The following is a 6977-nucleotide window of genomic DNA, read 5'->3' as shown; positions in this document are numbered from 1 at the left end:
GAAGAAGTCTCTTGGAGGAGAGACAAAACGTTTCAGTAGAGAAGAACCCGTCCAGAAGACCTATACATTTTTTTTTTTTTTTTTTTTTTTTAAGTCTTGAATGTTGAACTCTCCCACATTCCAACTAGGAATACCCACTCATAATCGACATGTATTATGGGAGATGTAGTTTATGATCAATGCTGGCTTTAAAGAAGCTMATTTTGAGACATTAATACAGGGATTCAACTAAATTGCTCAGGGGTCCACAGTTACTCAAACACAAGAGCTATGGGGCCGGACAAGTTTTGTTATTTTTCAACCTTTTTATTTGCTTATTTTGCTGAATTGAATCAAATTAAAGCTTACAATTTATATTAAAACCATGGTTCTCGACAGGAAAAAGGGTAGAATGCCCTCTCTGGGACGGGGGGAGAGTCTCTGCTTCAAGTGGGGGAGTTTAAGTATCTGGGTGTCTTTGTTCAGGAGTGATGGTAGATGGAGTGGGAGATGGTTGGACGAATTGGGGCCTCGTCCTCAGTATTGAGGGCGTTGCTTCGGTCGGTCGTGGTGACGAAAGATCTGAGTCGAAAAGCAAAGCTCTGGATTTAYTGGTCTGTCTTCGTTCCAGCTCTCACCTGTGGTCAAGAGGCGTGGATCATGACCGAAAGAACAAGATCCCGGATACAAGTGGYTGAAATGAGCTTTCTTCGTAGGGTGGCTGGACTCAGCCTTAGAGAGAGGGTGAGGAGCTTCGTCATTCATGGGGAGCTTGGAGTGGAGTCGCTGCTCCTCCACATCGAAAGGAGTCAGTTGAGGTGGTTCATCTGACTAGGATGCCTCCTGGACACCTCCCTTTAGAGGTGTTCCGGGCACGTCCCACTGGTAGGAGGCCCCGGGGAAGACCCAGGACTCGCYGGAGGGACTATGTATCCTCTCTGGCCTTGGGAACACCTCAGGGTTCCCCAGGATGAGCTGGAAAGTGTCGCTGGGGAGAGGGATGTCTGGGTTTCTCTCCTGGACCTGCTTCCTCCACGACCTGACTATGGATAAGCAGAAGAAGATGGAGAACTTATATTAAATTTAGTACAAAACAAGAAAACATTTTTGGGTGGTGGGGCCTCTTTGTCAGGCCAGACGAAAGTCATCCCCAGGCCATGTTTTTGTGTGGGCCTTGAGTTTGACATGAGGTCTAAGTGGTYAAGACCTGTCAATAAAAACAGTTCTTAGTGATCAGTTTGCATTTGCATGATGCTTTCCCTTCAAATCTGTTTTTTTTTTTTTCAACTTTTGTTACTTGAAAACAACCATAACTAGCCAACTGGTGTTTCTCTGTGATAAAAACGATGCTGGATTAGATTGAGACAACATTTTAACTCCACAGAAATAATGCTATGGGTTGTCATTAACAGGGACAGAAAGATTTGTTTAATAGGATTAACATATTTGCATTTTTAATTATTTATGGTGCAGACAGACAAAGCACCTGGTTTGGGATGATAAAGAAGAAATGACAGTTAGGGCCTGATTACAAGAAAAGAAAACAAGATTTGTAGAGGAAAACTAAATAACATGTAAAAATCAAAGAGGAGTAAATTATTGCAAACATTTGGAAATGAAGCCGCATTTAAATTAAACTGATAGAGCACAGTTTTCACTGCAATTATGACTGAAAATTAGACTGAAGTTGTATATTTAAAGTAGTAACGGTAGAAAAAAAAGTCTTTCCCAAGTACAATGTATTTTTGTTGATACTGGTTCTGCACCACTGCACGAACGTGGTCACCACTGCTTTCCAGCTGCTGGTCAGCCTCAAACATGTAGGACAGGTTTTGGATCCAGCTGCTCGTTTGCTTTAGTTTGCACAGATCACCATCCTATTAAAGAAAATTATACATCCCAGCTGGATGTCCCATCAAAGAGAAGAATGAGAGCAGCAAAAAAAAGAAAACAAAAGTTTTGTGATGTTTCTGAAATACATGAYTGTGACTCATCCGCCTTTTTCTCAGCATGCATCGTCTTCAGTCATCAGTACAATAGAACCATTGAAAAAGACCTTCTAAACAACCTTTAACACCAATTACATTYGGTAAATAAAATCAAGAGGAATGATCTTGGCTGACTAACCTGATTTTCTGTCTTGCAAACTGTGGCGCCTCGGAGATTGCTCCATAGTGAAACCAGAAATCACATTAGACGTAAACAACGTCCAAGTTCCCAGCTGACGAGAACTCTCTGGCCGCTTCAGCGGGTCGGGCTGCAGAGTCTCTGGGCAGCAATCCATCTGCAGACAGGAAATGCTGCGGGGACAAACCAGCCAGACCCAAATCTGCTTAATGCATGACAGTCCACTGTGCCTCACCGCAAAAAAAGAACAGATGAACAACGCAGAGAGGACTGTGCTGTTTGGGGTCAGGGCTTTGAAAAAAATGGGCTTAGACACTCTTGTGACTTGGAAACCGAAACCTTTTTTTAAAGAGTCAATACTACGTGTTTCTCAGGCATATATTTAAATACTCGCCACATATAAAATATATCCATCCATTATCTATACCCGTTTATTTTTTTTCTAGGGTCACGGGGGTCAGCAGTCACATTGCGAGGGGCTGGGTACGCCCTGGACAGGTCGCAAGTCCATCACAATATAAAATATAATAACATGTTATTGTTGAAAACTTTGGGATGCATTGTTTCAGCTGCATAAACAGTGCGTCTGCCACAGTCATCTTCACACTAAACTACATACTCTACATCAGATGTGTCCTGCTAGAATGTGACCTGATTTGTGTCATACAGGTGTGATGGATCGTACAAAATTTGTAATTCTCATCCAGATATCTGGATCCTTTTTTTGTCTTTTCTGAACAATGACAAGTCAGAATGAAATGAAATATTCTTTAGATTTTTAAAAGTAAAAAGTTGGCTATAAAATAAATGTCTCCAGTAAAGTACAAATAACCAAAAGTTCTACTTAAGTAAAGTAAAGTGATTGTACTTCATTACTTGACACAGTCTGCCGGTCAATTCACCAAACAGAAGACAAACAGACCATAAAGCTACATCAAAACATGCAAAGAATCCAATCAAAGCTGGTTGAACCAGGGGCAGTTCTAGGGGCGGGGCCACAGGGGCATTGGCCGTAACTGAAAWCTGATTGGTCCCCTGAAGTGCCCCTGTTCTGTCACTCATCTGTCCTTTGCCTGAAAGCGTTAATGGTGGACGCAGTTCCATGTCTAAACACAAGTGGCGCCAGTGAGTCATACTCAAAAACTCACCAAACTTTACCCAAAATTGTCCCCCAGCGAAAATCGCATGATTCTACTGGAATTTTTTAATGGGCGTGGCCAAATGACTCGACAGCACCACCTAATGTGTGATGGAGGAACTGGTAAGTCCTAGAGCTCTGAAATTCGAGATATAGGTAGATTTCCCCAAATGAAGAAAAAGAGTCTCTTGAAGGTATGCCCTAAAATGCTTGTAAAATTGGCAAGGAGGATTTACTGTGCACGGTTTTTAATTTTTATTAAATTACATTACAAGTGTTTGAACATGTGACTGGTTAAATGTATACACCTCACCAAAACTATAGGGATATGTGTAGGACGCTGCACAAATACTTGGCCCCTCTATGAATATTGTGGCCCCTTTCTCAGAAAAATCCTAGATCCGCCACTGCCGTTGAACAAATGGAGATAAAACAAAACAAAAAAAGTTAAAACCTTTTAAAAGAATAAACACTCCAGATTGCACCTAAAAAGAAAAAAAAAACCACGCAAGTCAACAAAAAGCAACAGAACCTTGCTAAAGAAGAAATGACAGGGCGCGAGACGGCTCAGATTACAGAGTTTAGATCCACTGACTATAAAATGATAGAACGTCATAATTACAGGGAGTAAGACCCAAACATCAATACAGAAAAAAAAAAAAAACACGAGGAAGATTGTCAACACTGCCGGATAAACTGAGACAGAGGCATTTTGCTGCTGACCCTTTTGAGTTTGACTTATCTGCAGCAGAATCCATCACTAAAGTCCATCAGTGCAGATCTCTGCTGGGTCTGAGGAGCAACAGAGGCCGTGAAAAAAGGAAGAGACGGATGCTGATGGAGAAAATAAGTGATCAAAGAGCGAGTCTGCAGCCATCATGGACTCCACTCCTCCACCACCACCCTGTTTTATGAATACGTTTGCTCTGTATGTGTTTGAGCGTGGGGAGGTGGGGGTATGTGTGGCTGGGGGTTTTAAAGGAGCACCATGCTGTTACCATAGAAACATGGGTCTTTGAAGTTTTTTTNATGCATGAATGAGTCAAAGCAAGGCTTTAGACATGTTTTTTTATGAGAGTATAACATTATAACATGGCATAAAACTCAAAAAAGTTGATTTTACATGATATTGCCCCTTTAAGGAAAGATTGTGAAAAAAAGCACAATAAAAAATCTATTGCGAACACATTATCAAATATAGGTCTCTTTAAACAAAGAAAAATCTGTCAATCTGATTACAACTCTTACAGAGAAAATATTATATTATAAGGTCATGAAATGTTAACCCACAGTTTGTTCAGGTTAATTTGTCTGACTAACGTGCCATTTTCACATTCATTACACAATAAGAAGTATATGTTAAAAAACGCTTTGTTTTGGAAGAATAAGTATAAAGTCAAGCTTATTAAAGTATAAAAGTAAAAGTAATGTAAGGAAGAAACAAATGCTATTAAAGTGCCTGTGACATCAAATGTTTTGCAATAAACATGAAGGCATTTTTGGAAAGATAACACTGGTTACATATTGGAAAACATTTTTTACACCGCTGAGGTGAACAGTTGTTGAAATATTCACATGTGAAGTAACAGGAAGTGATGTCAAAGGGGAATGTCTGCATGTAAACAGAGCGTTGCTACAACAGCCAACAACACAGACTAGAGAATAATCTAATGTTTCTTTAGTTTGAGTCGCTATCAGAGACACAAAGAAGAGTCAAAGTTCAAATAACATTGTTGCAATAATAATAAAAAAAAAGACCAGGGAGTTTTGTCTCTTAAAGAGGTCCCGTTTGACATAACTTCCTGTTTCACTTTGGCTGAGCGAAGTTCAGTTATGTGACAAAATGGGTAGAATTGTGTATTACGCCAAGTTTCTTAAATATAAAGATCTTACCTTTGACTTTTTGTATTTGAGTGAGATGCACGTCACAGGCACTTTAAGGATAAAAGCTTCGGCCTCGCCACATATAAAATATATCCATCCATTATCTATACTCGTTTATTTTTTTTCTAGGATCACGGGGGTCAGCAGTCACATTGCGAGGGGCTGGGTACACCCTGGACAGGTCGCAAGTCCATCACAATATAAAATATAATAAAATGTTATTGTTGAAAACTTTGGGATGCATTGTTTCAGCTGCATAAACAGTGCGTCTGCCACAGTCATCTTCACACTAAACTACATACTCTACATCAGATGTGTCCTGCTAGAATGTGACCTGATTTGTGTCATACAGGTGTGATGGATCGTACAAAATTTGTAATTCTCATCCAGATATCTGGATCCTTTTTTTGTCTTTTCTGAACAATGACAAGTCAGAATGAAATGAAATATTCTTTAGATTTTTAAAAGTAAAAAGTTGGCTATAAAATAAATGTCTCCAGTAAAGTACAAATAACCAAAAGTTCTACTTAAGTAAAGTAAAGTGATTGTACTTCATTACTTGACACAGTCTGCCGGTCAATTCACCAAACAGAAGACAAACAGACCATAAAGCTACATCAAAACATGCAAAGAATCCAATCAAAGCTGGTTGAACCAGGGGCAGTTCTAGGGGCGGGGCCACAGGGGCATTGGCCGTAACTGAAAWCTGATTGGTCCCCTGAAGTGCCCCTGTTCTGTCACTCATCTGTCCTTTGCCTGAAAGCGTTAATGGTGGACGCAGTTCCATGTCTAAACACAAGTGGCGCCAGTGAGTCATACTCAAAAACTCACCAAACTTTACCCAAAATTGTCCCCCAGCGAAAATCGCATGATTCTACTGGAATTTTTTAATGGGCGTGGCCAAATGACTCGACAGCACCACCTAATGTGTGATGGAGGAACTGGTAAGTCCTAGAGCTCTGAAATTCGAGATATAGGTAGATTTCCCCAAATGAAGAAAAAGAGTCTCTTGAAGGTATGCCCTAAAATGCTTGTAAAATTGGCAAGGAGGATTTACTGTGCACGGTTTTTAATTTTTATTAAATTACATTACAAGTGTTTGAACATGTGACTGGTTAAATGTATACACCTCACCAAAACTATAGGGATATGTGTAGGACGCTGCACAAATACTTGGCCCCTCTATGAATATTGTGGCCCCTTTCTCAGAAAAATCCTAGATCCGCCACTGCCGTTGAACAAATGGAGATAAAACAAAACAAAAAAAGTTAAAACCTTTTAAAAGAATAAACACTCCAGATTGCACCTAAAAAGAAAAAAAAAACCACGCAAGTCAACAAAAAGCAACAGAACCTTGCTAAAGAAGAAATGACAGGGCGCGAGACGGCTCAGATTACAGAGTTTAGATCCACTGACTATAAAATGATAGAACGTCATAATTACAGGGAGTAAGACCCAAACATCAATACAGAAAAAAAAAAAAAACACGAGGAAGATTGTCAACACTGCCGGATAAACTGAGACAGAGGCATTTTGCTGCTGACCCTTTTGAGTTTGACTTATCTGCAGCAGAATCCATCACTAAAGTCCATCAGTGCAGATCTCTGCTGGGTCTGAGGAGCAACAGAGGCCGTGAAAAAAGGAAGAGACGGATGCTGATGGAGAAAATAAGTGATCAAAGAGCGAGTCTGCAGCCATCATGGACTCCACTCCTCCACCACCACCCTGTTTTATGAATACGTTTGCTCTGTATGTGTTTGAGCGTGGGGAGGTGGGGGTATGTGTGGCTGGGGGTTTTAAAGGAGCACCATGCTGTTACCATAGAAACATGGGTCTTTGAAGTTTTTTT

The sequence above is a fragment of the Austrofundulus limnaeus genome, unplaced genomic scaffold, assembly GCF_001266775.1.
Source record: "Austrofundulus limnaeus strain Quisiro unplaced genomic scaffold, Austrofundulus_limnaeus-1.0 Scaffold113, whole genome shotgun sequence".
Classification (NCBI taxonomy): Eukaryota; Metazoa; Chordata; class Actinopteri; order Cyprinodontiformes; family Rivulidae; genus Austrofundulus; species Austrofundulus limnaeus.
The sequence above is the reverse complement of the archived record's forward strand: the minus strand, read 5'-3'. Positions refer to the sequence as shown.